The following is a 16,148-nucleotide window of genomic DNA, read 5'->3' as shown; positions in this document are numbered from 1 at the left end:
TTAGTATAACAAAATCTCATACAGCAACACGGATAAAACTCGACAAACGTGAACATTGAATTATACAAAATTTGATTATCTGGGCGAGACTAAACATGAGTGTGAAGCGCAACTGTCATTCTAAGCCGACTCTAAACTTATGTCGACTGACCTCTTCAAATTTAGTTTCTTTAACAATACTTTTTTGACCTGTGTGGATATGATGTTTATTTATACCATATACCCACTCCAAAAGAATCACCCACAAGGAAAAGCCTTTGATCATCATGATTCTAAATCTGAAAAAGAAGACAGAAAGCTTTCTAATACTTGGTGGAACACCAAAGATCCACTGCTTCTGCCTGCAAAATTTGTGTAAACACAAAAACAAGTCATTCCCTGGTAATTTCACTGAATCATATGTGGCTAGCTAAAGCCTCGGTCACAAATACAATTACGAACTGCTACCAATGCTGTACGAACGATTTTCAGACAATGGAAATTTGGGAAGACAATGGAAAAACAGGGAGAATTGTACGAAAGGTAATTTCGTACAAACCTTTGTGAACATAGCATTACAGAGACCAGGGGAAAATAAGAGCGCCTTGAGCACCTTGCATGGTAGATACTGTATGTATGTGCAGATATTATTATGATGCAATACACGTGGACACAGACAAATATTTGTCTTATTAATATTCAGGAGTTTGAAACAGTATGCTAACATTCAAGGTTCATCAAGAATGTTAAACAACTCAAAAATGCACAACTGAATTTCTGAAACTCATCATGACTTTGGACTTGGCACTGAAAGTAAAGACTATTGAATATAAGAAGGAGCAACTCCTTCTAATAGGAAAATCGGAATCTATCTGCCTTTCATGCCTACATATTGGGCCCGCTGGGGTCATATTTCACCCCCCTCTGAATAGTTGCCTCTATAGCTGGGGTTCCCTGGGGGCTGCAACTTGTCTTGACCCCAGTAGCCCTTAGAATCATTCCTCTACCAAATGTTTAGTTAAGATTTGCAAAGGGTCAGAGGTTAGAAGGATCATGTGACACCCTGGGTTTTCCTTTCCTTCAATCATTGAAGCCTCTCTTTTTCTTCCAGTTCACTATTCACTCCAGGAATACTATGTGTATACACTCTACCATCCCCATTTGCTAAGTTGTTATGGTGAGGGTAGTAATGATGATGGCTTCTTGTAACTCTTTATCAATTCATTTCATGACATCCAATCTGAAAAAATAAATAGAGCAATTTGTAGCAACTATGAATCAATGATCATAAGTATTTCTAATAATAATAATAATAATAGCTAGTTCTTATATAGCGCTTTTCAGGACCGAAGGCCCTCTCAAACCGCTTTACAGATATATATATTATTACCCCGGTCATAGGATTCAGGCTTACCCGCACACAATGTATGCACATTCTCCACTCCATGGGGAGCATTCCAGCCATGCCTCTTTTTTTACAAGCGCTCACTTGCTAATCTAACCACATTAGCTTTCGCATCCTTCCGGGTACCCATTTAACACCTGGTTGGAGAGTGGCAAATGTAGATCAATGTCTCGCCAAAGGACATTAGCGCTGCGGTGGGACTTGCATAATCATAAATTGGCCCAAGCCTATATTGTATCTATTGTATCCAAATGGTTGCATTTGTTGGAGGTTGGGAGGGAAAATAAAATAGATGAAAGTTTATGAGCCATAGATAACAATATCAAATATATGCTGTTTTAGTGTTTGTCAGAGGATAATCAGCTCTCTCAAAATTCGAAATCTAAAGCTTTGAAAATTATAAGTAGCTATCGACAAAATGACATCTTATGAGTTATGTAGAGTACGCACATTCAAAATGACTCTGAATCAATTAAACACAGCTCATCATATCAGCTATTATAGGTTGGCCGATCCAATTGGGTCCACATATATTGTCATTGTAACTGAGACAAATTTGACCCCTGTTGACCCATTATTTGGAGGGGTGCGGAAGATGCGGTTTTAATTTGCTTTTGTACAATACTTGTGTTTTTTAATCCTTTATATTTGTATTCTACAATCATTCAGCTTTCCACTGATATAAAGTTGTAGTGTCAATGGATAGGATCTTTAAAGATATATCTTTGGGACGAACAAATTCACTTTTGTGGACATCTTTGCATACTCTGCTCAGAAATGTATTTATTTCCAGTTCTCTCTTCTAAATTCCATATTCATCTAAATATAATCTAGTAATCTACTCCCTTTTTCATTCTGCCCCAGCCCCAACCTCTTGCCCCTCTCTCTCTGACCAGTCAAAATCTGACCTACTTAGAATGGGCTGCATACCGTTCATAATTGAGAGTAATGTTCCTACCCTTGACAATGAATTATCAAATTAACAACATATTGCCTGGATAACAAGCCCTAGATGCTGCTTCAGAATGTAATGAGGAGCTAGGCTCTAGCTAGCTGCCACATGTGTGATAACCAGCATCAATAGGCATATTGCCTGGCTATGAAAAAATAGCCTGCAGAAAAGAAAATCCACCATTATTAGTCAGAGAGGTAATGATGATGAACAGTGTCGCCTGAATTATTCTTTTCCTTACTTTGTGCTTGGAAGTCATCAATCAAGAGCGTGTTGTGCGGCAGTCACAAAAGAGTCAAAGACAGCCTTTTCGGTGCGACTATAAAAATGCAGCCAGCGTGAAAATGCCAATGAATTACCAAGTACGACTGGGCAGAATAATCGTTTCTTGTCGGGGAATGGCATATTTGGAAAGAGTTCATCAAATCTCTTGCTTGACTGCATTAGTCGTATGATGGAAGCCCATGGACCTGGGTTGGAATCAGACAGGGCCCTGCAGGGGCTGTGCACTCACAGGGAGATTGTTCAGCGCTTGTCTTGATTCACCCTTTGCAGTCGCGCAGCACGTCAGCTTCGTTAAGAGGAGGAGCATCTGTCACATTTTGTAGATTCAGCATTACATCAAGATGGTCAAAAATCACTTTGATGTTGCCTCCTCAATTTTAAAAGCCAATACAGATATTTGTCTTTTTATCTATTTTTCAGATCAATATGGTTAACAAGATGAGTTTAATATTAATCTATAATTGATTAAAATCTGAAAAGTATCTTCTTACTCGGCACGTAAAAGAAATCCATACGTATACTATTAGAATAGTTCATTTGAAATATAGATGCTTCAAATTATTTTTAAAAAAGACTTTCGAGTATCTGCACAATCAAAATCCTTGTGCTTCACTCTTTGCATGAGACTCAGGATTATCTCAAAGCTCTGCCGACAAAGAAATGATTCAAATTGAATCCTTTTTACTGTACTATGTCTGTTTAATATTTTATTAATATCTTTATTAGGCAAAAACAAAGAGAACAATAGAGATCTTAATCGTATCAGCACAATCTAATGCTTTTCAGTTTTAGTACTTAACTCTAAAGGTCATACACTGTATAATCTCTCAAGTTTCTCGGAGATGTGTCAACAGATTGCTTTGAACTTCATCATCTTTATCCTTTCTTCTTCTTATTTTCTTTAAATAAGAGTTTACTTTGATTTCACACTTACTAACCCTGCACCTGAAGTTAAAATATGGTTGGCCATGATTAACAGACATTTCCAACCATTGTATCCCATCCAGCTCATCTCCTTACAAATAAACCTCCTTGAATAGAAAGAATTGCAATTAAATAGAGGTCTGTTCTGGTATCAAAGCTCCATTCACCATTTGTCTGGCATATTCAATAGTGTATCAGTTGTCAGTGTCTTGCCTCAGTCCAATCGCAGAGCTTGAAACTAACCACACACTTGTTGAAACGAACCAGTGTCTGGGGCAATTGGATGCCCAAAATCTAAGCCCAGACCCATAACATTTTGAAATCTTTACACAGGGCTGAAGAAAAATTGTGAATGTGGAGCCGTGCCTATCTCCCTGCTGCTGTTTCATTCATTCACGAATATTCTAATACATTCAACAGACTGCATGATGGTCATGCAACAAATGGACTGTGAAAATGAACCAAGAAAGTAAATATCTGAAGTTGACGAGATTTAATCATAGCAGCTTTCACAGGTTTTCATCTTACTAAAAAGGTGATCATATCTTATTGCATTCTGGTAAACCACATGTACTAGCAGCAATACAAATGGGCCTGGTGTGAAAGATAAATTATATCTATGAATTATCAAACGATTACAGAACAGAAGATAGTTTGGACAATACACATCTTCACACCACACAGATAAGTATACAAGAGGAAAATACACCAGTGCCTTTACAACTGAAATACTGTTACTTACTTTTCAAATAAAGAGACAAAAGAACCACAACTGTTTTTCAAAGCTGCCATGAATTCTGGGCTGTTTGATTTTCAATGAAGTGCGAAATATATCTTTTGTGATTAAATTGGGGTATGATCCATCACATTGACACTCTTCAAAAGGGTTTGTTGTGTAAGTGTGTGTCTGCATATTTTCTCCCCACCCCCCCCCCCCACATTGAATAGCTTAATCACTATTGCATATTTCTACACTTGTAGTATGTACAACCTGCTGAGGCAGAAACAAAAACCCATTTGGAATCTTTGTCACATACATGTAGATCAGAATGTTACGAGGATATATTCATTACACTACAGCCAGGCATCTATGGAGCTTGTTGTTAACTCAGGTGTAATATTTTAATGATTTTAAAAAGTATTTTTGTTTAGAACACCGTACTGTACATCTATGAACCTTAGGAGGTGAGTGGAAGCATGTTCAATCGTCCTGTCCACACAATATATGTACAGGTAGGCTTAAAAGTTTAAGGCATTTTATCCTTTATGTTACTAACAGACCACATCATCTGTATAGATTTTGTTTCAATAGTCTTACAGCCTTTTTACACACCTAAAATTCATCCTATCTAGAGATGATTAGAATCACTCAACAGTTTTAAACATGTTTATAGACAAAATTTCCCAGTGTGAACATCGTTTATACGATGTTGGGATAGATACGAAGTCGCGATCCATACGCCCCTAAAAGCAGGCTGCAGATACGAAGTTCATATCTAGAGAGCTTGACATTTTGTGTGTGAAAGGAAATTCGTGTTTAAACGTGTTTAAACTGGATGGAACGTGCGCTTTGATTGATATGACATGACCTTCAATGCGCAATGGCACTACTGCGCATTTTACGAGCAGTAGTTAATCACAAAACTATTAACGATCGCAACGAAATTTCTGTGTGTGAAAGGCTCGTGATTAGTTTAAACACGTTCGAAACACGTTTATACTAGTCATGTTTATAGAATTTTAGCTGTGTGTGAAAAGGCTGTTAGTAATGGACAGCCAGGCAATAGTAACCTTGTGGTACATGGAGTTATCAAAATTTATCTTCAACATGAGTACTACAGGTAGATTGAAATGGCCTACACGATGTAGCTCATTGATTACACTCATAGGTGTTCGTTTCATTAATCCATGCAAGCCTTCTATCTTCTTTCAAATAGCCAAAGTTCCATGCCAGTGGAGCGGGAAATCTATCTTTTCATATCACCCATGCCACCCTAGATCTAAGTCCAACTTAAGCCTATGTTGAGGACAAAGGCTTTAAAGAATCTCTCAATAGCCCTATTCACACAGCCAGTTACACTGCTGGAAAAACCCATAAGAAACCGTCAGTGTTTGATAATTCTGTTCTGTATTTTTGGTGAATTTTGGAGAAAAAAATTGGAAAATAATATAAATATAGATGTACCGGTATTAAATTTCACTTATAAAGTCAATAACCCTAGCTTCAGGCTTTATAATGTTCAAATTCAAACTAACATTCACAAAATTTCACATTCCAAATATATTCAAAATCTGGAAATACTGATTTTAAAAAAAACTAATACGAGTGTGGCATTGATAGATAACACTTTTGATCAGTTCATTCAATTGTCAAAAAAAGGGGGATGGTGCAATGGGTCCTGCACATACCACTGTACATATTAGTTTATTACATATGTACATATATCTGTAACTGGAAGGTTACGTACCACAACGGTCAGAAAATCTATACATGCTGGTCTGGTGCACAGACTGTCTGTGGCTAAGTCCACTTCAAGGCTATTGAGACTGGATTGTGCTATTCTTTCCTGGTCTCTACTCATCAATAAGTGTCAATCAATGTTCCATTCAACTGGGTCCACTGTTCTCATGTCAATCAATGAGGTTTACAAAGACTTAGAATTCCATGTGGTTAGTCTACTAACTAGGACTCACACCACACATGGTGGTAGACAATTTTATACCACATCCAATGACAATGTATGGTGGCAAAATATCATTAAATTCTCAAAAGTGTTCCTATATGTTAATATTTTATTCATAACTTTCTTTGCTTGTAAATGCAACTATCATTATCACTTCTTAGCTTCAGCCATGCTGGTTTTTTTTTCTCCAGTAACTGTATCCAAAGTTCCAAACGTGCCTTATCTTTAAAATAATTCTCATTCAAGTTCAATTTCTACAATGTATAAGGTAGATGCGCAGTTAACCAATCTCTGAATGGTAGCCAAGTTCGTAGTAAAATCATACAAAAGTCCAGCAAAGTCTAAATGACCTTGAATAAAATGCTGAGTTGGGGGATTGCCTAAACATTTCCTTTCCAACTTAAATTACTATTTATTAAATAACTTGTGTACAGCATTTGTTGGACTGCATACCTGGTGTATTCACTTTAATTCTACCTTTGGAAAGGCAAAGAGAATAATGAAACTTGTCAGTCTATAACAATGGAAAGTACTGATCTAAACTAGGAACTGTATTGGTAGACTAATCACCTGCTCAAGCCATAGAATCAGAAATTGATTTGAAGTTCTTTCATCCTCTTACAATAAAGCTTCTTTGGCCTTTGGAAACCAGCATGTACAAGTATATTCTCATACACATTCACTTACCCCTCTTCAAAACTTACTAACTGCACCGTGTCATTCAAAAAAATCGACATTAATAAATCCGCAATTATAAAATAATAACAAAATTACACTAAAATTCATTAGAAATCACAGATGAAACATCAATTATCTGTATCTTTTGACACCATTATAGAACAAACTGACCCTCAATTGTATTGCCTTTCATTCAAATATCCTTGTCACTACCCCAAAGGAATGACATTAACTTCACTTGTTCTTGTATGGTCAGGAATCAAATAGCCGTAACGTGTAGGCTACAGAAGTTAAACAGAACATAAATGAGCAACAGATTGAGTGGGAAAAGACTTGTTTGTGGGAAGAGAGAGAGAAATGAAGCTGATGAGAGAGCAAAAATCATTTGGTTCTCATATTACACCAATTTAACATTCCCATTTTACAATACCATGAAGATTTAGGTCAATGCTCCAGGAAACCTTGAGGGAAACAATGTCATTTGGGGCAGGACTACCCCCTTCCACTTCAAACTACACCCAAAATTACTTAGGAGCAAAAATCTCCACCCAGCGTACTTGAGCCCAACCAAGAGAAAGAAATAGCAGGGCTGAAGGGGAAATCACTCTTTACACCTCCCGATGTTAATGACTTCCGGCATTGAATGTCCTGCTTTAGGGTCTTCTCTTTTCTTTTTTCTGTAATTTCTCCCCCTTTACCATGACTCATGTGGTGCCCTCACTGCCATGCCAATACTCAAGCGTCTAATCAAAAGAATTGTTCATCATCAGTTGAAACCATCGTACATTCCCCTTACATGCCTAACATGAGCATCATCCTTACTAGCTTTAGGACAATGTAATTGAATGCAGGTGATCATAGTTGACTTGATTAGTGCTTAACATCATCATTTTTAAAGTTTATAATGCATGAAACAAAGCATATATGCATAGACTACAAAGCAGCATGTACAGTTACAATCAACATTCAACTAGTTATGTGGAAAAACATAAAGGACTAAAGGGCTTTACTCCTTTCACTCTTACACCACTTCATAAAAGAGTATGGACTAAATTGACACCATAACTGTCTTCTTCATTAATTATTCCTTTTAGAATTCCACTTATAATGCACACCCTGTATTCTATCAGAGTAGTATGGTCACTGTAACAAGCAGCCTGTGACTCTGTGAGTGACTACATTGCCAGTCCAAATCCCAAGCACGTTTTGGGATAGCAAACACTGGATGTGAAGGACAGACAAACAGATTCACAGTATTAACATCAGATGAGCATACACACTGCCCATCATTCATAGAATACAGTATGTGAGATTTAATGTGTGAAGAGTAGATGACATGAAAATCATTAGCTGGGACTAATCAGTGGATTATCATGGTGATTAATCAGTTGAGTTGTTTGCTCATTGCATTCATGTGGGGATGAACTATTAAGCTGTCAGTCTAAAGTCTAATTAATGACTGGACATCTACCAATATGGCTGCCACATCGTAACAGATACAAAAAACACCTTAGTCCTTTACTTGATTAAAAAGTCTTTGCATCCCATTTGTGATTAGTAATTAATAATACTCTTCAATCTTCAGTATGAATAATACATTTTGTCATTAATATGTTTGACTTCTAAATGAAGATTTTTTAATATTTGCAAAATGGAGTACCGTCATATCAAGAACAAAAATTGATGATGTGATGGACACTGCTTACTATTAGACCTTGAAAACGACTGCTACATTGTACCACCTACCCTGACGTTTTTAATAAAAACAAAAAATGATAGAAACAGAAAAGTAAGAGTTTCAGGAGAATCTTTTCAAGGATAAGACAGTTATCGAGATTTAAAATTGCAAACAACTAAACTCAAATGAGCAATTTTGTGATCAGATCACCTCTGCCAATTGTTAGTCTATTTTTTTACAAACTAATATATCTACGACTTCATTTCTATTCTCTTGTTTCATATTAAGACATGGATTTATTTCATAGATGCGATGAATAAAAAATGTAAATCTAGATCAAATATAACTTATTGTTTTCAAGAAAAGATTGTTTTGGAAATTCAAAGAGTAAATAGAACTAGTATACTTCCCTTTAAATGTTTTGGATTGTAAATTGAATAATCGTTATAAATGAATATGTTATTGACTTGCAGTATAGACCCACATAGGCTTTTATTAGATCCATGCAAGAGATACTGGTACATGTTTTGAAAACTAATAAAATTAAATTGTGTAAATACCAGTACATTGTTAAAAACATTCAATATGTTTATTGCACTTCTTATCATTCAGGAGCATGTGTAATAGAGCCATTGAATTTATCAATTTTCTGGACTTTGTTAAATGTAATGAAAGCACTTGTCTGTTTATTTTTCTCTCACACTCAACAAGCAGTTACAATCACTGGTGATGATATCAAAGTTCGAGTGGTGGATGTCTACATTAAGAGATTGATTTACAGACCAATCGCCTCCACATGCTGGTTAATGGTATAATGGTTCTACAACCACCCCAAGAGTTCCCCTCTCTATGGACATACATACCGTACTATAGCGATATATAACCATGCTCTCTCTAAATTGTCAAGCATTCACAAGAAGCTTGTTTGGTGGCCTTTATATTTAATACAACAGGTAGCAGATAACATTCTAAATCAGAAATTAAGCTACTAAATATAAATGTATTAAATGTCCCGCAATCAAAAGAGATTGGAATACCAGTATTTCATACCTCAGTCATAGAAGGCTCTATTCATTTTATCATGGCAAGCTGTCTCTGGTACTCCAACCACATTATTCACTGAAATATATTATTTTGTTCTATTTTTCTCTTTCATGAAACAAATTTGATTCATATCATTCATAAAACATGTGGATTTCATAGCATATCATGACCTAAAATTGCCAACTGTATTTTGCAGCTTTCACTGGTTGCTATGGGTGATACTAACAAACGTTAAGTGTGTAAAATTAAAGATCATTAAACCAATACTACGTTTGTAAGTATTTTTGGATTCCTTCAATTAAGAGCACCACATCTCATCCTACTTTCAGTTTCCCCTTGGATGCAAAATCCAATAAGATTATAATTACAAATGCCATTGATCATTAAGGGCATCAGTCCAACGCCAATAATAAATCAGCAATGGAAAAAAATGGTTGTCTATCATTCAATTTGCCTGTTCATTTAATTCGAGGGAAGCTGTGACGGCCAATTTAATAAGTGGCCCAATTGGTGTATTCCCTTCGGACATGTTACACTGAGAATAACTGACAAAACAAAAAATGTAAGCAACAGTCTGCAATGTCAGTATATTACAGAGCTTTCATACTGACATATGAAAATTAAAAATGTTTTGGAGTCATAAGTAGTTCCATTTCATTTCAATCATATTTTGGACCAAATCACCAATACTGTTTTTGCTCAGTTTTTTGTGATTCATCCCATTATCCAATACTTTACATTCTGTAAAGAAATCGCCCAAGCTTAAAGGAGAATTTCTAAGTGGTAAAGGTTTTAATGATTTTTAATGATGCGGTGTCACTCAAATTAATTTGATCCAACACATAAAATTACTAAAATAATTTTAAAAATTTCAAAAATATGACTGAGTATGGTTCTGTTTGATATCCATTTCCACTTTGCCAATAGTAATGTTTTATAAAACATCAATTGAAGACAGTCTAGAAATTAAAAATATGAAAATGCCAGTAGTTTTCCCGCCAATAGTGTATTTTTATGAAGGTGACAATGGAGTGAATGAACGTATTTTTTATCTTTTGATTTATTATCTCTGTATTGAGAGATGACCTACAAGTGTGAATGCATATGAGTGATTCATTAACCAGTGTCCTCATAACAATATGGCCTACCTACACTGTAATTGAGTGACCATGATTCTAATGAGAACTAGCTATTTATTCCCTTTTGAGTTTTGATAGACATCAATGGAATGCCTATGACCATGGCCCTCAAATCAATTTTCAGTTACCTTTCAAACAAAAGAGAATAATTTATTCTCATCTTCATATTATATTTTAAGATACACGTTTGATTTTGAATCATTATCATACTTTTAAAAATTGATATAACTATAAAGATGTAAAGCAAGCAAAGGTTGCTAGCAAATATTGCCCTACAAAAAACACAGAATGGAATAAGTACTGTATATACTATCTTTTCCTATGTGAGAAATTGTATGCTCTTAACACTATCTTACCACTTTATCCATCCATCTATATAGCAAGTGACTATGAACCCATTTCATCTTTCCTCCCACTAATGCAAGGATCATCTCTAGTAGTGTGGAAGAGCCGAAGAGGACAAGAAATTTCCATGGCAACGTAATCATCTAAAGTCAAATATACTTTCTACATGAATAGTGGACATGGTAATGTTTGTTACTTGACACAGAGGTAGAAGCCCAGTACACTTTCTGAGGCAAACCAGGTCGCACACATCTCAACCTCCCAAATAGGGGCAGATGTGATCATGTTTACACTTTGTATCTTTCCTGATGTATTTTGTTGTTTCACTGTTTCCCAACAAATGTTTCTAGTCCAAAAGCATACACCTAACGTAACCATGGGTATACATTAGTGCATTACTACATTAAATAAATGTTCAAGTTCATGAAGTTCATACATTTGTAAAACATGTGGTCTCTACTAGCTGACTGTGCTATCCCACTGAGAATACCAAGAGGGACTAATTAGTCATTTATTTTTGTACCATACCAAGGACAAACCAGTAATTAAAACCACCCACCCCATACTCTCCCAGCATTTGGTTATATTCTGTTGTTACCACTGCATGTGTTTCCTGTAGGGTCTATATAATCTTTTTTTTAACTTGGTTGGAAGGTCATGACATCTAGACCAAAACATGTGTTCCTTCAAAAATGCAGACTGTATTTTACAGTATTCTGTGTTTCCATAGAGTGGGAAAATTGTAACCACAGGACATGTGCCAGTTTTGAAGGGTAAAATTTAACACTTGCCTCAAGAAATGGACACTAGGCATATGGTATCTCCTTGCTCCTTGCACCTTGCAGCATGGACAAAGCCCATTCAGACCAAAGGTCCTGACCCCAAATACATTTCATGTTGTACTTATGCCAATTAAAAATTAGAAGGAAATAAACCCTTGTCTAAATGTGTATGACTATGGGCGCGTTTATCTAGGCTTGCCACTAGATATGTACATATCGTACCCCACTATCGAACCCCACTATCGAACCCCACTATACGATCGTGATTTGCGGGATGTCGCGTTTATCTACACTTCACGATTCACAATAAAGGCCTTGTCTCTTCGCAGCTGCTCAGCTCCGTTTGACCCGGGAAGCAGACAGTTTCTCGGAGGTCAACTTCACACGTTTGCTTGTACACAACACCTGTGTGGTCCTATTTGTATGTGAGGTACAAAACAGCTTTGCGTTTATCGATCTCTCAGAAACGTGATTCTGGCTGTATGTCACATACAAAACGCACCTTTTTGCGTCTTTTGATATGCCCATATCTAAAGACGTTTGAAAAAGGCTTTGCGTTTATCTACTTCTAAATTTGCCTGAAAGACGTTTGAGAAACCTGATTCTAGCCAAAAATTTGCTAGATAAACGCAACCTATGAAGACCAACCCCCTTCTAGAAAGCTACATAACCTCTCCTTAACATTTAGCAATATCCCCCCAAAATAACACATCTCATGAACATAGTTGCAGGAGTGCAGCTGAAATTGAATTCTTCATTCTCAATCTGGATTTTTTAATCCAAGATGTATTTTTTCACAACTCAGACAATAGCTGTGAAGCCCCCTGGGCTCCTCCATACAGAAATGTGTGATAAGAGGGGCTTTTCTCACTCCTTCCTCTTTTGTTGCTACAAATACCTAATGTGACAGAACTCCTGCATCATCATCTGGCATGAAAAGTTTTTGACAGCTAATGAAGTAAGACTGAGAGGTGAGTTCTATTTCTTCAACTATGCATCTTAAGAGCCACCTTATTCTAACTTTCTAAGAGTCTATAAAACCCAGATCTTCTCCCACATTCTGTATTGTAAAAAAACTCTATTCAAAACTTCTAAAAAGAAATAATAGGCCCTATGAGTGGTCTATTCATACACTTCTCGTAAAACCCTTTGTCAAAGAGATTTGGGAGTACAGTCTATCCCTTCTTTCAGGAGGAAAAGAATAAAGGGAGGAGGGTAGGTAGGCTAGCCCTCCTCTGGCCAACAATAGACACCTCATCATTTCAATAATGGGGTAATGATGAGGAATGGTGAAAGGGTGTAAAGATTGCCCCTCTTGCCTAATTACTATCCCTCAATAGGTGCTATTCATGGTGGTGGTCTTTCATGGAATGCTGAAGAGGACTGGCTTGAAAGGAAGGGGCTGGATTGGGGTGCGCTTTTGCACCTTTCTTCCAGTACCATACATACATCAAAAAGTTTTATTCATTGTAATGATTGAGAGAATGGAGAAAGGAAAAAGTTTCTCATCTGATTTAGGATGGAGCTGTGAATGATAACTTCCACTTAGAAATGCCCAGAAATAAACACTTCAGGCACACCTCTGACCAACAAATAACACTCGGCAAACATACATTCCTCATAGTAGGCTACAATGCCACATACAGTATTGTTAGATTGATATTCATATTGCAAATCTATAAAGAATGGTAAGATATTTTTTAACTATAGACAAACCATCATGTCCGGTTCCTAAAAGCCTATTCCCTTGAAAACTATTACTGTATAATAAGTCATGTTTCAAATCATCATCTCATTGGTGTAACTAAAATTGTTACATAATTTGTGTAAATCAATTAATGTTGAAGATTCAAGATAGTATTATAAACAACAATCAAATCCTCCAAAAATTTGCAAATCCAACTATATATCAAATGGGTAATGTCATGTGAATTATGACAAGATGCTATCAAAATAACTATACCCACAGAAATAAAATAATTATTTGGTCAAATGTGTTCGCGGCCTTCCATGGAAGAAGGAAAAATCGTTAATTAGAAGAACTACCGGTATCAGAACGAATTTAAAGGTAATATTACTTTACTGGCAGAGGATGACATAAATATTCACAAAACTTCAACTTTTGGCTCTTAGAAACAAAGGTCAGACTCATTTTGAGTGGGAACAAAAGATCTCCCTATACCACAGTCCTGCACAAGAACAATGAGGAGATATGTGCATAATGACTCTAGGAACACTGTGGGTGGGGCATCTCAAACAATCATAATCCACAAATCAAAGACAAGTATGAAAACATCTACACAAAGAATAATACCATCTACTTGAGCAAACATTTGATCACTTAATGGGACAGAAGGAATATACAAAGTAGGCAAACAAAAGAATGAGACAATTCTAGTCTTGTGTCCAGGTTTCGAAGAAGACTTCTCCGGAATATGGACCTGTAAAATCAACTTGGGCACACCTGTAACTACATTTAAGAGGATTGACAGTTGATGACAGTTCCCCAATGCCCATATTTTAAATTAATTTAATTAATAATACTACTGTAAGTATCGTCTTTTGTTCTACTTGCAAGGTTACAAATCAAGCAAGCACTAATGTAAAATAAAAAACTTAACTGATGGGAAAATAGGCCCCAAATCCTGAATCTAGACTAGGCATGGTATATTTCTAGGCTAGATAATCAGGTTTGGATGGGGATAACTGGATAAACTTGGGGTGGCCCTTGTTTATGCTGAAAACAGAACAGGGCTGCCTTGGACCAACAATCACATGCCTGAGTCAACATAGGTAATTGTAAGCCCAATACAAATGGTATAGAGCAAGAGGACTTCTCACAATGCATCCACATCAAATGTGGACCTCCAATTTCATCTGTCAGACTTTAAAGTTGAACTTGAAAACGAAAATGTCTTTGATGCAAGATGAACTTTGACAGGGATGCCAATAGCACACAGGTCCACTGTTAACAGCCACGTTGTATTCAAAGAAAATTTCCAATGCAACTGTGCTAGAATAATTCTCATATACTTAACCAGGCTTACAGTTCATGGTGTAGACACTCAAGTTAGATGTTGATGCTATTCTTACACATCTTTATATAAAGGATATAATTTAAAAACAGAGGGTATCTTGTATAATTGAATTACATGTTAGCCCAAATTCAAAAGCCTGTTTCTGAAGCAAAAAGGTAACATATTTGTGTTTGGTGTTTTTCTTTCTTTATTCTTTCTTTTTTAGCATAATTATTGTCACATTCACAGTTTTTACAGAAAATATGTATGGTGATAGCTATCTTCTCCTCTTCTACCTTCAAATGACTGCAATAACCAAAATTCAAAATCCCAGTAATGTTCCAATAATGTTTCAATAATATATCACACATTCTCTGAAATGTATAGCTCCTTATCAATCATTACTGAATAGTTTTCCATTTTAATATCACAAATTTTCTTTTCTTTGAAGCCATCCTCACAAGTACTTTCAAGGCCTGCGTTATACTTTCATAACATAAAATTGCCACATTTACACATCGTCATCACAGCTTACTCTGTAAAGAGAGTTTGGACCTGATAATGATAAACTGTTCTTCTGAACTGTTGTTAGTCGCTGCCAGACATCACGGCAGAAAGTCATATAACAAAGTTGATGACAGGGGCTGGAATCAGCAAACAGAAAGAAGTATATATCTTGGCTGGGTTTCTACCATCTGATAAACACAAAGCATTCCTTTGCTTTCATTTTCCAGACTTCAGGACAAGTCAGGCAGCTATATAAGCAAAGTCTGTGCCTACAATGATCTCAACTCAACCATTATCACTAACAAAAATCCTATGAAATCATAAAGTTAAACTTTTTCTTCTTCTTTTCTATTCCTTCTTTTTTTCTCCTTGTTGTTGTTGTTCTTCTTCTTATTATTATTAGTTTTATTTTTATATCTAGTATTTTCCTTAGGTAGCTTAGCAAAATGCAGTGGCACGCAAAGATGCTCCCCGAAACGCAAAATGCATAATTGTTGAAAATCATTCTTTTATCACACAGAGGTGGAACCACATCGTTAGGATATATGGAGCTGGTAAATCCATGTACTCCATTCAGATATGTCAAAACAGAACTTTTAATTAGTGTCAAACATCTCTGACTTTTGTGCCTTTTGCGTTCCGGACACATCTTTCTGTACCAGTACATTTTGCTAAGCTACCTCATACAAGCACTTACAGAAATATAACAATTAAATTGTTACAGTTTAG

At 36.1% G+C, this 16,148-nt stretch overlaps 1 long non-coding RNA gene across 1 annotated transcript; it reads right to left on the bottom strand.

The window, feature by feature from the left end:
• Window positions 1-8,209: 8,209 nt before the first annotated feature.
• Window positions 8,210-15,805, bottom strand: LOC115924055. Its single transcript, XR_004064147.1, has 2 exons — window positions 12,530-15,805; window positions 8,210-12,068 (listed from the first exon to the last, which is right to left on the bottom strand). It is a non-coding gene; the product is annotated as an uncharacterized LOC115924055 (long non-coding RNA).
• Between the last annotated feature and the right edge of the window lie 343 nt (window positions 15,806-16,148).

The sequence above is a fragment of the Strongylocentrotus purpuratus genome, unplaced genomic scaffold (genome assembly GCF_000002235.5).
Source record: "Strongylocentrotus purpuratus isolate Spur 01 unplaced genomic scaffold, Spur_5.0 spur5_scaffold_15, whole genome shotgun sequence".
NCBI lineage: Eukaryota > Metazoa > Echinodermata > Echinoidea > Camarodonta > Strongylocentrotidae > Strongylocentrotus > Strongylocentrotus purpuratus.
The sequence above is the reverse complement of the archived record's forward strand: the minus strand, read 5'-3'. Positions and strand labels throughout refer to the sequence as shown.